Genomic DNA, 20,962 nt, shown 5'->3' on the forward strand with positions numbered 1-20,962 from the left:
GCCCAGTACCTCCCTGCCTGGCACGGGCTTCTGGCCACTCCCACTGCTGACGTAGGAGGAGCTGACGTGGTGGAAGATGAGAGCCTGATGCTGTAAGATTTCTGGATCGGGACACAGGAGACCCAAGGTCAAATCTCAGCCCTGCCATTTACAACTGTCTGACTGTGGGCAAAGTATATAACTTCTGCGAGGTCCGTTTTGTAAAACAGGGGGAGCTTAATATTTGCTTACGGGACTTTCTGGGATTATGTATGGAACCAGCTGGTAGAGAGAAGGCGTCGAATTCCTGGAACCACAGACATCACGGTCCATGCCATTCACTCTGGCTCTCAACTCTCATCCAGTGATCTGGTGAGAGCCATGTATATTTATATGTACAGATCTATCTATTTACCAGTATCTATAAAGATGATGTTGGGAATCCTTATATATTCACAGGAGTGTTCACCTTGTACTCTGTGCTTACTGTTTTATTCAACTTCGGGGCCATCCCTGCAGACTAAATATTCTCCTTCCAGTTTTAGCACATGAGAAAAAAGGAGGCTCAGAGGGCTTGGGTCACTGCGCTGAGGTCACACGGCCAGTTGGTGGCCGAGTGAAGAGCTGCTGGCAGGTGCCCTAAATCTCAGCCTTTTCTCAGCGCATCTCCCCAGGGGGATGTGCCAGGGGTCCCCCTGCCCCAAAGCTGGTCGGTCACCACCAAGCCGCACACCATCTGCCCCCATCGCTATTCGGGAACCATCTGCGCACGTGCGGAATGTAAAGGTCTGCAGGAGCTCAGGGGCAGCTGCTGGGGCTGGGGGTCGGGGGTCAGGGGTCAGTCCTAGCACCTAATGCCCTGCCCTCCCGGGTCAGGCCACTCGGCCAGTGCCGGATGGCCTGGGCGGCACAGGCCCTCCTGCCAGCCGGCTGGCCGAGGCAACGCTGTGCACCAGCCAGTTTTAACTGTTTTTTCTCCAGCCTTGTTTATGACTCGATATAATCCGTAACAGATAGCGCCTGTCCTCCTCGGGTCCCTGCCCCCGCCCGGCTCTCGCTCCCTGGGGACAAGGCTCTGCTCTTTATAGAAACCACTTGCTAAACTGGACCCGCTTTAAACCCGTAATGGTCAGTAAATGACCCTCCCAGAAGAGAAGCTGCAAGTTAAGTGTGAAGCTCTGGGCAAAACATGGATCGATGGCCTCTGCCTTTATCAGGGACATGAACGGTCCTCCCGGGAGCAGCAGACTCCCTTCCAGGCCAGCACCCAAGCCTCCACGTGAGCCACCGGCCGGAGAAGGAAGGAGGGGCCTGGATGGGCTGGTGAGGGCCCACGGGTGCTGGCCCAGGCCTGCCACTGACACTGAGCCTCTGGGTGAGTCCCAGCACCTCTCTGGCCTCCTGATAACACACAGCAAGCAAGTGGATTCGACATCAGGAGCTTCAGCCTCCTTTCGAATTTTTTAAAGTGGTGAACCCCTTCTTTAAGTGAATTTTTAAAACAGATCCCTCAGAGACAAGACAACTGAAAACAGACTTTTCTCGTTAAGGGGCAAGTGGGAAAAGGAGCCCCCGCCTTGAGGGAACCGCCCCCTTTTTTTGCTTCTCCAACTGAAGTCCAGGAGCTTCTGGAAGGCTAAGAGGGGGCCTTTTTCACTGTTGTGTCCTGCACATTGGGCCTGTCCCAGCACTGTGTCCCCAGCACGGCTTAACACACGTGTGCAAAGAAGAGGGGAGATGAGGGACGGAGGCAGGAAGGAAGGAGGCGGGGAGGGAGGCAAACACACGAAGCCACTTTTTTTTTCCTCTCACAGAGCCCAAATGCGCTCCTCCGTCCTGAGCCCTGCTCGCCTTCCCGGGACTCAGGATACAATCGGAGGCCCTCCACAGTCCCCGAGCAACCCAGCCTGCTCCTGAGATGCTCAGAAGTAAGCCAGGGGTCCCCAACATGGGGGCCAGGGCAGCGCACGTGCAGCCCACACCATCTGCCGACAGAATTGATACGTCTCACACACCTATGGCCATCTGTCAAAAGCGAAAGGCTGCTGTTGTGACTAAAAAGGTAAAAACCCATTGAAAAGCGGTACTGCATTCACAGCAGCCGTATGTCACGTGTCTTTACCAACAGCGACTGCTACGTGAACAACCACTAGCGCGTGGAGATGCCTGAGTTTCTCTGGAAGAGGGTCCCTGTGCTGGGAGAGGAGGGATGCTTGTCCCACTTGGCCTGAGCCTTGGGGAGCCTGACCCCCCTCCTGCCATCTGCACGCCCACCTCATCCTCCTTCCCAGCCAGGAGCTCCGGGTTCCCCCCCAGGAGGCCAAGGCAGCTGTCTGCTGAGCCAGAGGCCACATCTGGAACGCATCCTCTTCATTACATTAGTGGCTGTTTCCCAAGCCCCGGTTCCCTTGATCCCTCAAAGCCCTGTTCGTGCCGCTAACAAGGACAGTAATTTGTTCATTAAAAATAGGCTGCCTTCCCAACAGGCCTCCTGGCTGCTGCCGGTTCTGGGGGACGGAGGAGTCGCAGGGTCTGAGCCGTCCCACCCAAGGCCTCTCCAGGGCAGAGCCCCACCGGCTCTGGTCACTCGACCCCTAACTCCCCGGAGTGACTCCTAGGAGGCCTGGGACAGTCTGGGGACAGGCCCTTAGGCAGCCCCTGCCAGGTCCCCTCCTGCTGCATGACGGCTTTGTGGCCACCCAATCAACGCGCACAACTCGATACGGCATCGAGTCCCCATGCAAACCGCAGCCCTTCGACAGGCATTTATTGTCATGAAAACACACAGGCCCCCTCCGCCCCACCCGCCTGGGTATCCTTTGCCTGTCCTTGGAGCTGCTCAGACCCACACTAATCCAGGGCCGCTCGCTCCTGTGCATTCCAATCTCCGCCCAAGCCGGGCTGGTCCACCAGGGGACAGGAACCAGGGTCTGGGGGGCAGGTCCCCGCAGAAGGTAACCCACCAGAGAGGGGCCTCCAGGCCTTTAGTCCCTGAACCGTTAGTTTCCAGCCCTTCTCCCCTAACGAGCTGAGTTTAACCACATCAACCCCTCGAGGTGGGGAACTGGGCTAAAGGGTGTCTCCCAAAGTCTTGTCCATCCAGCACCTCAGAATACGACCTTATTTGAAAAGAGCGTGGTTGTATCTGTAATCCAGTTAAGATGAGGTCATCCCGGATCAGGCCCTAATCCAGTCATGGTGCCCTTCTGAGAAGAGGGAAATCTGGACACAGAGACACACCCAGAGAGAAGGTGGCGAGAGACAGAGAGATTCAGGGAAGACGGCCATGTAGCCATGGAGGCAGAGGTTGGAGTGATGCGTCTTACAAGCCAAGGATTGCCGGGAAGCCACGGACTGGCTTCTCCCTCAGGGCCTCCGGAAGGAACCAGCCCTGCCGGTGCCTTGATTTTGGACCTCTGGCCTCCTGAACTGGTTTCAGCTGCCCAGTTTGTGGTCCTCTGTGGTGGCAGCCACAGGAAACTCACACAGATGGGTAGTGGGGTAGGCAGTGTGATAGTTTGTTTTATGTGTTCACTTGGCTGGGCTAAGGGGTGCCCAGATAGCTAGTAAAATGTCATTTCTGGGCGTGTCTGTGAGGGGTCCTTCTGGAAGAGATTAGTATTTGAATTGGTGAACTGAACAAAGCAGAGGGCCCTGGCCCACGTGGGTGGACATCAACAAATCTCTTGGGGGTTCCAAGAGCCAAAAAGGTGGAGGAAGGGTGGATGCTCTCGGTTGAGCTGGGACGTCCATTTTCTCCTGCTCTTGGGCTCCCGGTTCTCAGGCCTTTGGACTTGACCTGGGACTTACACCACTGGCTTCCCAGGCTCCCCCGGACTAGAACAACCCCAGCGGCTTTCCCCGGTCTGCAGCTTGTGGACGGCAGATCCTGGGACTTCTCGGCTTCCATAATAACAGGAGGCGATTCCTCACATAAAGCTCTTTCTGTATGTCTCTAGATGGCCTCTTGGTTTTTCTTTCTCTGGAGAACCCTGACTGGTACGGGCAGGTTTGGGAAACTGAGGCCCAGAAGTTGGAGCGGTTTACCCAGAGGTCACAGGAAGAGAGCAGGGACGGTGCTGAGCCTGGAGCTTCCAGCCCTTCTCCCCTAAGAATGCCTCCATGAGCCCTGGAGGCTGAGAAGAAACACAGGTCCCTCACTCCAGCCACGCTGTGAAAAAGGCAGCCGGGCTGGAAGGCCTGAGCATCCGAAGGGCGGAGCCCATCTTCCTCCATGGCATCCCCAGCTTCAAGCCCAGCCCTGAAATAGGGCCTCCACAAAAGGCCCTAGTCTTGGACCCAGTGTCTCTGATTCTCCAGCCCATTCACAGGGTGCCTAGTAGATGCCAATAAGTGAATATACAGGAGGAAGAAAAAAATCTAAGCACTTTGTATGGAGTTCCTTTGCAAAATTCTCCTTTTGGATGCCAGATGGAAATGAAGTTGGATGAGTTTTCTTCCATTTTCAGTCTTTTAAATCTCAGGAAACCCACACGAGTCGCTCTGTGTTCAGGTCTGGGCACAGCTCTTAAAGTGGGATGTTGATTTAAGGCAGAGTTTCTCACCCTCCGCACGACTGACAGTTTGGGCGGCATCATTCTTAATCACGGGGTGTGTCCTGTGTATCCTTGGCCTCTACCCACTAGAGGCCAGGAGTACCCACGGCCTCCCAGGTTGGGACATCCAAAAATGTCTGCAGAAATGGTCACAAGTCCTTGGGGGGCAAGTCACCCCCCGCCCCTGAGACCACCATGTGCTGGCCTATATGGGTGCAGAGACAAAGACAGCCCAGGCCCTGCCCTCAGAGGGCTTCCCTTTTGTGAAGAGTAGGGGTTGACAAAACAAGGGATGTGCATCCGGGAAGAGGGGAGACCATGCTGCCCGGGATCCAGGAGGCTGCCTGGCAAAGAAGAAGCTTCCAGTCCTAGGGAGTGTCCAGGGAGAGACTGGTCCCCCCTGTGCTGCAGGAGAATTCCTGTTCTGGAGGGAGGATCCACTCTTCCCCTAGAAGATTCTAAAATACCCTGTGTTCCTACCACACTGATGAGATGGCAGATGACTCCTTTCTCCTCTGAAATATAGCCACCACTGGGCCCCAAGACGGCCTACGCCCTGGGATGCCTGTGATACCACACAAGGCAGGACGGCCTTCCCAGAGTGCCTGGCAGCTTGGGCCCCCAATGCTCCCCCACGCCCACCCCCCTGCCAACTCTGAATCTATAAATAGAGTAGCAGCGACTGGTATTTTATAGTTCTGTGCTAGGTGCTCTTCAGACATTTCACTATCTCTACTCTTTGAAACTACCCTATTGGAGAAGTATTATTAGTCCCACTTTAAAGAAGAGGAAACCAAGGCTCAGAGAGGTTAAGGAAGTTGCCAGAGGTCACACAGCTTGTGAGTGGCGGGGATTCCAACCCAGGTCTGTCTGGCTCCCACTAACACAGGCCGTGGCATACCTGGACCCTCTATGGCATCCCCCACCCGGGCCACTTCTTGGGAGAACAGAAGCCAGGAATCATCAATGAGCCTCCTCTCCATAGGAGCCCCAGGAAAGAGGTGTCAAAGGGAGGAGGATGGGGACCAGGAGGGAGGCCCAGCAGCCTGCCGGCAACGTCACTTGGCAGGAGGACAATGGCTGTCTCAGAACCCAGGGCCAAGTGGGCAGCAGGTCCCCTGAGATGCCACACAGGGGGAATGCCCACCCCGACCGGCTCCTGGCCATGGAAGTGTTGGTTTCCAGGGCGAGGCCGGGAGTGGTTTCCAGGTGGGGCTCCGTGGAAATAACGCACTCACACACACTCTGTCTCAAGCTGCCCTTGACCGTTGCTCAGGAACACAGCCCCATTCAGCCCGTGCAGCGGGGCCGCCTGTGTGGCTGGCAGTCCACGTTCCCGGGAGGGTGGAAAAGTCAACTCAGAGACGAATGCCCTCTCCACCCTTGCCACATCCTCCACAGCCTCTCCCGAGAGGACAGAGCACGTGCAGGGCATGGGAAAGGGACTGGCGCTTGTGGCACCCCAGGCTGCCCCGGGGGAGTCACTAACCCCCCCCCCAACAGCATCCTGACAACACTCAGCACATCCTGAGAGCCCAGTGGGCGGTGGGCTTGAAGGAACAAGTGGTGGCTCTGGGAGTCCCACGGATATCTCCTTTCCTAGCCCTGCCGAGTCCTGGGGCTGAAGGCCGGGGACAGCCAGGGGTTGTTGCAGAAGTCCAGCAGGATGGGCAAGACCTTCTGAGCTATTCAAACGGAGGGGCCAGGGGAGAGGAGAGAGAAGGGACAGCGCCAGGTCTAAGCCACTGGGTGACAGGTGGGTCTCTCTCGGGGACAGCAGGCACACGGGTGTAGAAACCTTGGGGGCTCAGCTTGGAGTGGTAATAAGGGCAGGAGACATTCAAACAGAGACGCCTCGCCATCACAGACATTCTGGCAGGAAGTGTGGGCAAGGGTGATGCTGGTACAGAGGTGGCAACCGGAACCGGGGGCGGGGGAGGGGGAGGTGTGGAACACTGGCAGACACCCACATTTAGGGGACTGACGCAGGAAGAGGAGGCCCCAAAATGGGTCTGGGAAGGAAACTCCGAGAGGCAGGTGGACTCCAAGAAGCCCAGAAGAAGGGAGAGGCCACCACTGGGCAACGATGGGCAGGAGGCCAAGGCCACTGAAGGGTCCGTTGGATTTAGCAACACGAGATCACAGGCAGCCTTGACTGGGAAGCTTCAAGGAGGGGCGGGGGCAGAGGTGACGGTGGGCGGGCAGGGAGGGACGTGGGCAAACGCAGGTGGTACCGGCAAGAAGGCTCGGCAGGAAGAGGCCGAAGCAGCCAAGAGAAGTCTCTGCGAAGATGCAAGAGGCTCAGCAGGTGTGCGCTGATGGGAGGGACCCAGCAGAGAGAGAGAGAAAGGATGCAGGTACAGATGCCAGGGCCACCTGAGCAGTGAGCGGGGCGGGACACGGGCTCAGGTGGAGGGCCCGGCCTTGACCCTAGGAAGTGGGGGCGGAAGAGAAAACACAGGAGGAGAAAAGCTTTGCTAGAAGTCAAGGGGGTTCTCTCCTCTCTGAGAAGGCAGGTGGGGCCGTCGGCAAAGGGATGGAGGAAGTGGCAGAGATGAGTGACCCATGACTCCTGTCCCCGAGTTCCCTGCGATCCTTTCCTCAATCAGCTCAGCATCACCTCTCCCAGGAGTGCTTCCTCGCTACCTAGTCCTGCATGGGTTTCCCGTCACTCCTCTAAATCCCAGCACTACCCGCACACCTCCGTGCAGCAGCAGCCGGATGCACCAGAACCCAGTTCTATGTGGGTGTCTGGGTTCCTCACTAACTCTGAGCCCGTGCTGACAGGTCACATCCACGTGTACGTCACCAGCCCCTCGGGGCGTGCCTGGCACACGACAGATGCTCCAAATGTTTGTTGAGCGACTTACAGATCTTCTCCCCACCTACAGACTCAGCCTCAGGGGATCAGCCGAGTCTGAGAAAGCTGACACCCCACTTTCCTGCCAATCCAGTGAGACCACAGTAAATTGCGGAGTTTGCTTTTTTTCTTCCTGTGTTTTCAGGAAAAGAAGAAAAAAGTCATCCACTCACATCGAGCAAACAAAACGAGGGGGCCTTGTTGAAGTGCTGATGAATCTAATTAGCAGAGATGGGGCTGTGTTGGTTTTCCTTTGCAAACATCCTGTTTATTTGTGGGGGGCCCGTCATGCTTGTTCTTTATTATTACTTTGCTTCACGTGGGGTCAGGAGTGGTCCAGGGAGCCGGTGCAGGCAGCTCTCTGGGGACATGGGACGTGGCAGGGGGCAAAGAGTGGCCTGCGGAGCCCCTCTTCTGAGGCGGGGCAGGGAGCAGACAGCTGGGAGGGGCTCCCAGGTGGATGCTGACTATACCAGCTTCCATCTATTTGGTGCCTGCCGTGCTCCAGACCCTCTGCTGTTTTCCATATATCATCCCTAACCTTTACAACAAACTGTGCAGGCAGGGGTGGCTATTTCCATTTTGCAGATGAGGCTCAATGAGGTTTCGTAAACAGAGCAACGTGACGTGGCTAGTAAATGGTCACATTAGGTTCTCAGCCCCGGTTTGGCCCACTCCGGAGTGAATTTCCTTTTGGAAAGCCACGATCTAAATCCATGGGGAATCCAGATTTTCAGTCTGGAGAATGGGGAGGGGAAGGGAAAAATCAAAGACAGAGGCAATAGATTCTCTTAGTCATGGAAACTGGTATTTTTCATTCTGGAAGCACACAGGCTGAGGGTCCAGGAAGGAGCTGGGGGAAGACCAGGCCAAGGGGAAGATTCCCAAGGCCAAGTCCAACGGAGGGGTCCCAGATGGGAGTATAGAAACAACTTTCCAGGCTGCCATGACAGGAAGCAGTGGAACGGCCCAACAGCCAACGTCTGTGAGGGTCTCCTATATTTAAGGCTCCGAGCCAGAGCCTGGGGCTAGACAGTGATAGAGGATGGTCCCTTTCCTCCCTGATTCATTTGATACCCTTCCCAGGAGTGGCCTCTTGTCCCACATTCTCTGGGAGATAAGATGTGTCCCTAAGAGGCAACTACTGACTCAAGTGCCAAATGAGAGGTGTGGATGGCAAGCGATCAAGAGTGCTTTGTAGACTCTTCCAGATCTCCAAGAAGAAGGAGAGGAATCGTGCTTCCTGCCAGGACAGTCTTGACATGAACAAGCCCAAATCAGAAGGCAGTGCTGGGCATGAGCATACGTGAGGTACCCGCTCTGCATGGCTGGTCCCCTTGTTAACTATTTTAACTATTACCTGCCCCGAAAGCAGGGGGAGGCCCTCATTCATTCATTCATTCATTCACTCAAAGATATGTACATGTCCAGCGCCTACCACATACCAGGCACTGTTCTGGGCATTTGATTCACCCATAAACATTGAGACAAAGATCCCCGCCCTTGGGGAGGTGACACTCTGAGGAGGGGGATGACAGTAAACAATAAACACGGTAAATAGGTACGTGCTCTGGTATGTTAGAAGGTGATACGTGATGTGGAGAGAGAAGGGTCTCAAGCAGGGTAAGGGGTCTGGGGGTGCGGAAAGCAGATGCTGGGGGTAGATTACAGTCGGGCTAGACCCCACTGAGGAGGTGACACCTGAGCAGACACTGAGAATCGAACCAAACAGCTTTCTGTGGGAGGAATGTTCAGAGCAGCCGAACCAGCTGGCCCAAAGGTTCTCCAGGGGTGCTGCGTGGAGCATGTCAGGAGCAGAATAGCGGCCGCCTGGCTGAGCTGGGAGAGGGAAGCAGGGGGGCTCAAAGAAGCAGCAGAGAGTCTGAGCAACGTGGCCTCATAAGCCACCGTAAGGACAGTGCCATTTACTCTGGGGTTTTTACACTGCTGGCTTTTGAGCAGAGGACAGAGGCCCTGATTCCTGGGTTTTAAAATAGTATTTTAAATTAGAACAGTTGTAGATTACAGAAAAGTTGCAAAAATAGAACAAAGAGCTCCCATCTACCCCAGTCATCCAGCTTCTCTTATTGTGACCATCTTACATCCTATGGGACATTTGTCACGGCTAAGGAGCCAGTCTGGTACATCACTAGCAACTACACTCCACAGTGTGTGCAGATTTCACTAGTTTTTCCCTCATGTCCCCTGTTGGTTCCAGGATCCCATCCAGGATTTAGTCGTCATGTCTCCTTGGGTTCCTCTGGGCCGTGACAGTTTCATTTTTTTTTTTTTTTTTTGGCGGTACGCGGGCCTCCCACCGTTGCGGCCTCTCCCGTTGCGGAGCACAGGCTCCGGACATACAGGCTCAGCGGCCATGGCTCACAGGCCTATCCACTCCGCGGCATGTGGGATCTTCCCGGACCGGGGCACGAACCCGTGTCCCCTGCATCGGCAGGCGGACTCACAACCACTGCGCCACCAGGGAAGCCCCGTGACAGTTTCAGACGTTCCCTGTTTCTGACGGTCTGGACACTTTAGAGGACTCCTGGTCAGGTATTCTGTAGAAATTCCCTCCATGGGGGTTTGTCTGATGTTTTTCTCCTGGTCAGACTGTGGTTATGGGTATGGGGGAGGGAGACCCCCAAGGTGAAGTGCCTTGCTCATCATGTCACATCGGGGTACATACCCTCGATGTGACTTTTCACTGATGATGTGGACCTTGGTCACCTGGCTGAGGTGGGCTGTGTCAGGTTCCCCCACTGTAAAGTCCCTTTTTCAATTCCTCTTTCCAGACCCTACTCTTCAGAAGCAACTGCACTAAGCACAACCCAGAAGAAATGGGTTGCCTCTATTTGGAAAGGGCCGCCGTAGCTCCTGTCTGGTCTTAAGAGGCTATTACAGCAGCCCAGGGCAAGATGATGGTGGCTGGGACCTGTGTAGCAGCAGAGAAGGTGGTGAGAAGCAGGTGGATTCCTCATATATTAATAAAAGATACTAATTTAATTAGGTTATTCTACTGGATGAGACGTGGGCCTAAGACAGAGAGTGAAGTCAAGGGTGGCCTGAGGGTTTTGGCTGTAGACAACTGCACCTGGGCATTGCCCTCCACGGAGCTGCCAGAGGAGGGCACGTTGGGGGAAGATAGGGAGTTTGATCTTGGGTGTTGTTAGCTTGGGGTTCAGGCACAGCCGGACAGAGGAGTCTGGAGTTTGAGAGACAGGTCTGGGCTGGAGGGATACACGTGGGCATCGCAGGCGCAGGGACAGGATGAGATCACCAAGGTGATGCGGACACACAGGGAAAGGATGAGAGCCTGAGTCCCAGGACGCCCTGATGTCAGAGGCTGGACCAGGAGGCCGAGGCAGCGAGGGAGGCGCCTCACAGAGGTCGAGTCCTGACCACCGCGTGTAAGGACCAGGAAGCCGCCCCATAAGTGCAGCGGACGAGCAGGATTCCGAGTAGACGGGTTGGGGGGGAACTGGAGATGGGGAGCATGAGAAACTTCTCCATGACCTTTTGCTGCCAAAGGAGCAGAGAAATGGGGTGGACGCTGACAGGGGAAGTGGACTCAAGAGGTTTATTTTTCAAGAGGGGAGAAATCAGGAGGGACCCCAGAGGGAGGTGACAGGGCCCCCTGATCTATGTGCCAGAGGCTCTCCAAGCCCCCCAACGGGCACACCGTGTGGAGGAGTTGCAGGAGATGCTTCTGGAAATGGAGACCCCCGAGGGCACCGGAGACAGAGCCCCCGCCGTCTGGGCGCCCCCCACCTGCCCTGGTACAGCATCAAGAGTCAGCTGTTAGGACATGAGAAGAGCTCCCAGGGCCCAGAGCAGGGCTGGGGCTGGTGGGATAGCAGGCCTGGAGTGCGGACAGGCAGCCTCGCTGGAAACAACTATCATGGCACCAGAGAAAGGGGATGGATGGCGCACATCAGCCCTGAGAAGACGTGGGGAGGCCCCCATCTCCCTCTTCCAAGTCCCGGGGGGATGTCACTGACCTCTGGAGGCACTGAAAGCTCAGGATGCTTTGGAACCACTGCCCCCCAGGGGTCCTCAGACATGGTGCTGGCCCCCCCTGAAATTATACCCCAAACGCTGCCTGCTCAGGCATACGCCAAGTGTTTTTCTGGAGAGAGGCACCCATGGGGTTCACTGGCTCTTCAAAGGGGTCCATGTCCTCTGGATAGGAGCTCAGGAAACCTCGAAATGCACCCTGTCCCCCCACTCCAAGTCCCAAAACTGCTTGCCCCATCCTAGACGATGCGGAAAGGGGGAAAATAATCAATTAGCTATTCCGCTGCCAGCCCCAATTTTGTCCCATCACACATCCTAAGCAGCTGCAAATCCCAGGGACGGTGTGATTCTCAGTATCTGGGTCACTCTCTGGGTCTCTGACTCACAGGGCTGCTTCGCTGCAGTTAGGACACTGATGGCCAGGAGAGTTAATGGCATTGCTGATTTCCCCAGAGCGGCTGGAGGGAAGCGGGGAGCACTTACGTGTATTCACGCACAAATGTGTGTAAGCGTGCAACTGGTGTGGGTTTGCATGTATATGAGATATGTTTGTGTGTGTAAGGGCGTATGCGTACATAGTGTGTGTTATGTGTTTCCAGAAAGGGCTGGGAGGGCATGTGCGCATACGTGCATGTGTGTGTTGGAGGTGGAAGGGGATGGGACATCGACAGGGTGCGGAGGGGAGACGTGCCCCGCACCCTCTCAGGATGAACATGAGGATCTGTCAGAAATGTGGAAATACTCTCCAAAGAATGTGAGATCAGCTACGGGTCTCAATTCTCTATTATCTGCACAGAAGGAAATTACATTTTACTAGAAATCGTGCCCAACAAATGCCACGGTCCTGCTGTGATCACGCACGAGTCTGCCCAGGCGCTCAGAGCAGCTATGATGTGGCCAAGGTCACAGCCCTGAGGTAGATGTGTGGGGACAGAGATGAGCTTCTGATTCTCCTCCAGCCCCTCCCCTCAGAGTCAGAGCCCAGGGAGCGGGATTTGGATCATCTCGCTCTCTCTCTCTGCCCCCTGACACCACGGAGGGGCAAGGACTCCTCTCCCAGGTTCAGGCTTCTGGGTTCTGTCCCTCTCTCTCCTGGAAGTGGGGCTGTGACAGAGGCCAGGCTGTCCCCAGAAGCCTCTCTCTGGGCAGGACCACCCCTCGGAAGGCCCACCCAGCCTGGCACCCAACACTTTCCAGAGGACCACAATGGAGCCAGCATCTCTCTCTGGCTTGGTCAGGCCTGCTCTGAGCCGCCTGGACCAGCTCCAAGCAGAAAGGGCTGGGGCCGGGTGCCCCTCCCTGCTAGACCCCAGGACCCCTGGGACAGGTGCCTTCAGGAGACCCAACACCAGGCCCTCCATGGTTGCTGCTCACGTGGTCAGTGGATGGAGGCCTGAGTTTGCAATCAGGCTCTGTCGTGTGTGACAGACTTGCGACAGCTTGTGCGGACTGCCGAAGCTCTCTGAGCCTCAGTTTCCCCATCTGTAAACTGGTGGTCCTGACACCATCCCTCACTGGGCTGTCCTGCTGCTTCCCCCGAGGGGAGGACCGGAAAGACCCCAGCAAGGGTCTGCACGTCATCGGGGCTCGGGAAGGGGGTCCCCCGTGCCCACTTCACTTTGGGGTCCACCACTCACCACCCCTCCTGTTGGGACCACGTCCTGGCTAGCTCTGAAGGGGGGCAGGCCCGCCCAGCCTCTCACCAGCTTCCACCCCCCGAAGCCCACTGGGAGGGAGATGCCCCAGGGTCCTGGGGGCAGATGAAGGCGTCTCTGGGGCAGCACCTGCAGGACAAGGCGCCCACTGCCCTTCCCAGGTTTCTGGACCCTGCGTGGGGAACGGGAGAAGCAAGTCCCCACCCCGTGCTGCTGGCCACGGAGACTTTAACTACCACAGACCCTCCCGCCATCTCAGGAGGGAGCCTGTCTTACCCATCAGCCACCAGGGAAGTCTCCCCACAGTACAGTTGTGAATTAAACATGCAGTCTAATGAGTTGATTTTATTAGTTTGCAAACGCATTGAGCACACGTTATCAAAATACACATCAATTCCTCTCGCCCCTGCGGCAGCCTCTTCAAGCGGGGAAGATCAACACAAGGACACAATAGCCGTGACCCAGTAGCCCGTGTGGCTCCAAGTTGGCCCAGGTGTGGTCCCACCATCTCTCCGGAACCCTGTGGCCCTGCTGGGGTGGGGACAGAGGAGGAGCCCAGGGAAGCGGGTTCTGCTGCTGATGACAAGACCAGGGTGGGGGTCTGAAGTCTGTCCCAGGTCAGGCCCCTCACTCCAGCTGGACTCTCAAAGTGGGGTATGGGCAAGAGCTGGGGCCCAGAGGACTAGCCAGCCAAATAATACTAATAATTAATAAGAGCAATAGTAACAGCAGCAGCGTTTCTTACGCACCAGGCTCTGTGCTATGCGTTCTTCTACTAACCCTATGGAGGGGGGGGGAGGAAATATGATCCCATTTTATAGATGAGAACACTGAGGGCACGGAGAGTCCTTTCTCCTGCTCAAGGTCCGGGGGATGGGGGGGAGCAGGGGATGCAAGCCGGGGCTGATCCCACCATCCTGGCTCCCAGGCTCTGCCTCTGTGGACACCCCCCAGCCCCACCCAGTCCTGAATGTGGCTTTCTGGTGGCATGGGAGATTTTAGTTACTCAGGAGACTTTCTCCTTGCCGAGTTAAATAAGGGCTGGGTTAAAAACAGCAAAGCTCATTTTCCCTGAAAAAGATCCCCATAATCCTGTGGTTGGGCAGGGGGCCGGGAGATGGGCAAATTGACCTTTGGAGGAAGCTACTCCCCCCACCAGCTCAGGCCTTCTCTGGCTCCAAGCCTGTCTCCCTGGAGACGCCAGTGAGTCGCCGGCTTCCCTCCCCCTTCCCCTGGCCCCAGGCCCCTGGAGAGAGATGGTTCCAGGCTGGCGGAATTAGCCACAAAGCCAGCAGGACAGGGGACCGTATTGTCACGCTCTGCGGTCCGTGCTCTCTCTTTGGAAAAGGATGTTCTAATCCCATCTCATCCGCTTTCCATGGCTGTCGGCTGTTTGGAGGCATTTGGGAGGCAGGTTTCTGAAATCAGAGCCATGGTGTGGTCCCACCCCCATGGCCGGGCCCCTCCCCCGCTGGTGTGTGCTCATCCATCCATCATGCTGTCCCCGACCTCTTTGTTGGCCAGCCAACCCCCATCCAATGGCATCTCGGGCCTCACCCCCCTGCCAGCTGCCCACCTTCCCTTCTATTTTGGGCTCACAGCAGGACAGGGCTGGGATGCATTAGCCAAGCCCCCTGCAAAGAGGAGGGCGGGTACGTGGAGGGGGGAACCTCCTGGATTCCACAGGGGAGGAATCAACTAAGTTTGGGGATTTTCTGCAAGCAAGGTTAGATGAGGGCGATCTCTGAGAAGTGAAGGGAACTGAACTTCTTAACTAGATTTCTTCTCCTTAGCGCAGCAGAGAGATCAGCTACTAAAACAAAAACAAAAACAAAAGAAAAACCCTTGCCGCCGCCCCCCTTCCTCAGCCCCAAGGCACACAAGCTACAGAAGATACATCCAGTGTCCCCAGCGGCCCGCATGCTGCCCTCGCCCTTCCCCACCCTTCCCTCCCTCCCCTGGGCCCCTGTACTTTAAACTCGACTGCTTTTAGGCTCCCAAGCTTGCCAGGCATGGCATTTCCAGCCTCTAGGCTTTCCTCAGCCTGGAATGCCCTCCCAGCCTCCTCTGCCAGCCTGGTTCCCACCCTGCTTCACAACTCAGCACAGGTGGGCCCCTCCAGAAAGCTTTCCCTAACCCCAGGATGGACCCCGGACCTGCCTCTATTCTCCCGAAGGATCCTATGACGCATCCTTCTTAGCACTTGATTTAAATATCCTATGGGATCTGTCTGGGCGTATCTTGTCTCACCCTGGACTAGACTATGAGTCCAGGCTACACTTGAGGTCAGGGACCACAAAACACGTCAAAGTAGGCATCGTGCAAAGACAGTTCATAGAGGTCTTGACTGTCGTATGAATCTGCCTGGCACGGGGTAGGTGCTCTGTGAGTATCAGCCACCTCTGTTGTTGTCATTATTCTTGTTCTCATTTTTATTGCCCCAGCTCCCAGTACTGTGCCTGGCACACAGTGAGTGCCTACTCGATAAACGTTAAAACAGGTGACTCAATCGTGTGGGATTCTATTCAGGGTCTTAGAAAAGGTACAGCAAGAACACAACTTGAAAAATCACTGCTTTGAACACTCTCCGTTGTAAATGATGAATTTGAGGCCCCAGAAGTAAAGTAACTTGTTTGAGGCCCCCCGAGAAGGTCTCTGGCTGAGCTGAGCCTGGAACCAGATCCCCTGGCATCCTGCCGATGTACTGCCCACTGCCTAAGGCCCTCCCCACTGCAAGCTGGAGTTCACTCCAGGCTATATGCTCCTGAAAGCAAAGTAAGTCTGCACTGGTGTCTTTGTAGAACCCAGTTCTTTGCATAACGCTTAGAGGACGTGGGGTTAGGGGCTGAGGCAGACCCACTGTGTGTGCTACTCGCCAAAGGAAGAGGAAACACACACATCTTCCCAAGCTCTGTTCCCTTCTCCATCCCCAGTCTCATTCTGACCACTACACGTGGTCCCAGGGCCTGAGTGGTCACTGTGGGGATTGGTCTAGAATAAAGCTCCCAGGGTGGGGATGCCCAGGATGGGGGCGTGGGAAGACAGGGTAGTGGGCAAGGTGGTCAGGCAGCCCTTCAGAAGCTATGTTTCTGGGCCACGGTTGTGTGTGAAATAAGCAAGTGTACACATACACATACAGACACACACGTACGCGTGCACAAACACACGTACACATGCATTCACCTACCCACATACACACGTGCACACAAATGCATGCACCCATATACCTATGCACACATATACACAGACCCAGACAGTGCACACACACACACACACACTTTTTCCCCCTGCATCCTGGCTCGCCAGGCTGCACAGAGCAGGGACACAGTCCAGTTTGTGGAAACAGTACCGCCTCTTTCCCAGGATGCCGTGAAGGGACCAGAAAGGCTATTCCTTTGCAAACCAGCCTCAGGACACTGCAAAACCAGTGCTCAGCTGCCCCAGCCTTCCCAGGACCCCTTCCCTCCCCATGCAGCCCCTCCTCGGGCAGCCCCTCCTCTCCTGAGCTGGGTAAATTCCTCTATCCCCTGCCCCACACCCCAACCAGCCCTAGCTCTGAGCAGCACGTGCAGACACCAGCTCAGGAAGGGGAAAAGGAGGCCAGCCACCATGACTTCATTTCACTCGGGCAGCCTGACCAACTGCCTCTAGGGCCACTGCCTGTAATTTTTTGCGCTGGGTATCTGTCTTTGTTTTGTTTCGTTCTCGGGGCTGAATTACCACGTGGCAGCGGATTCTTTCTCTGGAGTGATGGAGTCTTAGTCCCGGATGTTTGGGGCTGGGAGAAATGAACGTTCCAAGATGGTACAGAAGAAGGAAGATAAGAAACGAACGAGCCTTGGAGTACAGCTACTTTCTGCAGAAAAACTATGAGTCACGAGGCTGTGAAGGCACTTTCTTCCTCAGCCCAACACTTCAAAAGGTGCCTGAGAGATGGAAGGGGGGAGGGGGAGCAGTGGTCTGCTCAGCGGAGTTGCAGGCCCTGCGTGGTTTCCTTCCAGGTCTCCGCTGGATGGGCTGCCTGGGGAAGGGGTCAGATTCCAGGGCGCCAGACAGAGGGGCCCCTTCTCAAGTGGGGACAGCTGAGCCTGGACGGGGCGGGCGGGGCAGGCTGAGAAGCATGCTCTCCTTGGAAGAGTGGAGAACAAGGAGTGGGACATGAGGCCAAGGGTCTTCACAGGCCCATCCAGCACACGGGAGGCGCCGGACAAATAGTTACTGAAGGAGGGAAGGAAGGAAAGAAAGGCCGGGGCAGTGAACACACTTGTGGGCGGCGGTGGGGAGGGTGAGAGAGCTGCCCTCCACCTAGTGAGGGGGTATAGAGGGCTGCCGAGGGGAGGGGAGGGGGCCCAGGGGTGCCTTTTAGCAGCAGCAAGAAGAACCCACATCACCTTTCTGATTCTAGACCTCGGAGCTGCTGGAGGGGCCTTTCTCAGGGAAAGAGTCACCCCATCTCTTTGGGTCTGAACAGTCTTGCTCTAAGGCAAGTGGATGAATCTGGAGATGCCCCCCCCCAGCCCCCCCTCCCCTTTCTGGTCCCTGGCTCTGGTTTCGAACTCCAGGCAACGTGGGGAGAAAGGTGGCAGGTAGTGCCGCCCGGAGACCTCGTCCGCCTGGCTGCAGAGGGCTCTCCCCGTGCAGTTTAACCAGTAGAATCCCCCGGGGATACAGAGCTTCAGGGGGACGGGGGTCCCTGCTGTTTACATGGTTCTCCTGAATGATTTACCGTCCCTGCCAATATAACCCCCTCTCCTGGTGAATTAACTGGCTCTTCTAAAATCGTAAATAATTAGTGAGTCCAGCCGGATGCCACTTAACAGTTTGTGTTTTCAAACCACTTTATAGCCCATTAACTAAAGAATTCTAGAGGCATCTCCAGAAGCAAAGGACAATCATGAGAAGGAGGTTGAAAAGACCTCTCTGGAAATCATCTCCTCCAGCCCCCTGCCCCTGGGCAGCACTGTACCAAAGAAGAGACAAAACATACAAACAATCCCCCTTTTAAGAAGACACCAAGGGCTTCCCTGGTGGCGCGGTGGTTGGGAGTCCGCCTGCCGATGCAGGGGACGCGGGTTCGTGCCCCGGTCCGGGAGGATCCCACATGCCACGGAGTGGCTGGGCCCGTGAGCCATGGCCACTGAGCCTGCACGTCCAGAGCCTGTGCTCCCGCAAGGGGAGAGGCCACAACAGTGAGAGGCCCGCGTACCGCAAAAAAAAAAAAAAAAAAGACACCAAGATGGAAATACCCAAGACAAAACAGAACAAAGTAAAACAAGTCATAACCAGGGCAAGCTGCTCTCAGATGAATTCACCACCAGACGGAGCCTAGCCTGCGGGAGGCCGGGGAGGCCCGAGGAATGTAGTGGGTCAGAGGGGAAAGCCCGTTAAGGAACCGGGGGTGGTTAATTTAATCCAAGGCAAACCGGAGAGACCTTGATCCAATAAGCAGGTTTCCTCACCTGCAAGGAGGGAAAACGGTAATTTTCTAAGCAAGACCCGTTCATTAGTCTGCAAATGACACAGTTCTGATACTTAGGAATGTCCCTCTTAATTAGCCCCCCTGCCTTGGCCCAGCAACGTTTAAAGTTTTGCTTCTGGCTTGGGGTATAAATGGCCATTCATGCCAATTTGTCTCTCCCTGTGGAAAGGGAGGGCTTGAGGTCTGTGTTGATTCTTGTATAACTTGCCCAAACAGGATCTTCCCGGGGGGCAGCAATTGGCCAACCCCGGAGGGCAGCAGAGCCAGAAGGAAACATCACTCCTCTACCTTTGCTAGTCACAACCACTTTATTTTTCAATGAGGAGCTACTGGAAGCCTACCGTGTGCCCAGCACAGTACTGACAAGTGAAAAAAAAAAGGAGGAAGAGTGAAAAAGGAGGAGACTTCAGCTCTGTCCTATGAACACAAGGGCATTTCCCTCTGGAATCTCCATCCACTTAGAGCCCAGGAATGATACAGGAGGAAAGCATCCCCCTCCCCGCACCGCCGTATTCGTGGTTCAGGGGAACATGGGCCAAGCAAGAAGTCTTCTCCAGGTAAAGTACCTGGGCAGGGAACTTCCCATCCCATCGCTTCTGCTATCCTCACCGAAAACATTCTCGGGCTTCCCTGGTGGCGCGGTGGTTGGGGGTCCACCTGTTGATGCAGGGGACGCGGGTTCGTGCCCTGGTCCGGGAGGATCCCACATGCCGCGGAGCGTCTGGGCCCGTGAGCCATGGCCGCTGGGCCTGCGCGTCCGGAGCCTGTGCTCCGCGACAGGAGAGGCCACAACAGTGAGAGGCCCGCGTACCGCAAAAAAAACAAAAAACAAACAAAAAAAACATTCTCACTTAAAGCCAAGGAAAGCAATGGCAGGAGGAAGGGGAGAGTCAAGAGGAGATTCTGCTTCTGGCTCAGCCCAGTAAACTCCTGCCAGATCAAGCAACCCACAGTTAACAGCCCACAAACTCTGGACAGAGTACAAAGAAAGCAACAACCTGAAGGCACTGGAGAGTGAACCAAAGCAGGCAGCTTCTGGAGATGACTTGAAGAAGCCCATGGCACAAGGTGAGTTTCCTGTTTTGTATGGCTCCCCCCAACCCCGCTTTTTGTGCCTTTGTTGCTGTTGCTGTTTTATTTTTATTTTAAAATTTTATTGAAGTTTAGTTGATTTACAATGGTGTGTTTAATTTCTGCTGGACAGCAAAGTGACTCAGTTATCCATATATATATTCTTTTCTCTTATAGTCTATCACAGGATATTGAATATAGTTCCCTGGGCTCTACAGTAGGACCTTGTTGTTTATCCATCCTATATATAGTAGTTTGCATCTATTAATCCCAAACTCCCAGTCCTTCCCTTCCCCACCTCCCTCCCCCTTGGCAACCACAAGTCTGTTCTCTGTGTCTGTAAGTCTGTTTTTGTTTCACAGATATGTTCATTTGTGTCGTATTTTAGATTCCACATATAAGTGATATAATATGGTATTTGTCTTTCTCTTTCTGACTTATTTCGCTTAGTATGATAGTCTCTAGGTCAATTCATGTTGCTGCAAATGGCATTATTTCATTGTTTTTAATGGCTGAGTACTATTCCATTGTATATATATATATATATACACCACATCTTCTTTATTCTATATGGCTTTTAACTTGAGGGCTGGCTGAAGTCAGCACAGCACAAAGAGCTAATCTCTCAACAGAACAAAGCTACAGTCATCAAAACAGTGTGGTACCACCAGAAGGATAGACACAGAGACCAATGGAATACAACTGAGAGGCAAGAATTAGACCCATATATCTAGGGCCCACTGATTTTTGACAAGGTTGTCAAGAACACTCAATGGGGAAAAACTGTCTGTTCAACAAATGCTGCCAGGACAACTGGATCTTCATATGCAAAACAATGAAGATGAACCCCTACATCATACCACCTATGAAAATTAATACAAAATGGATCAATGACCTAAATATAAGAACCAAACCATAAAACTCTTAGGAAAAAAACACAGAGTTAAATCTTCATGACTTTGGATTTAGCAATGGATTCTCAGATATGACACCAAAGGAAAAAATAGTTAAGGTGGACTTCATCAAAATTAAAATCTTTTGTGCATCAAAGGGCATTATCGAGAAAGTGGAAATGCAATCTACAGAATGGGAGAAAATATTTGCAACTCATATATCTGACGACGGTCTAGTGTCCAGAATATATAAAGAACGCTTACCACGCAACAACAAAAAGATGAGCAACATGATTAAAAAAATGAACAAAGGACTTGAAGAGACATTTCTCCAGAGAAGATATACAAATGGCCAACAAGCAGGTAAAAAGATGGTCGTCATTGTTACTCATCAGGGAAATGCAAAATCAAAGCCACAATGAGGTGCCACTTCACTAAGATAGCCATACTTTAAC

The 20,962-nt window shown here is 54.5% G+C and overlaps 1 protein-coding gene across 3 annotated transcripts in view; it reads right to left on the reverse strand.

Annotated features, from left to right (window-relative positions):
* SDK2 (sidekick cell adhesion molecule 2) overlaps window positions 1–20,962 on the reverse strand; it is a 263,209-nt gene that overhangs the window by 219,604 nt on the left and 22,643 nt on the right. The window lies entirely within an intron of this gene.

This window comes from Mesoplodon bidens (genome assembly GCF_964165515.1).
Source record: "Mesoplodon bidens genome assembly, chromosome: 19".
Classification (NCBI taxonomy): domain Eukaryota; kingdom Metazoa; phylum Chordata; class Mammalia; order Artiodactyla; family Ziphiidae; genus Mesoplodon; species Mesoplodon bidens.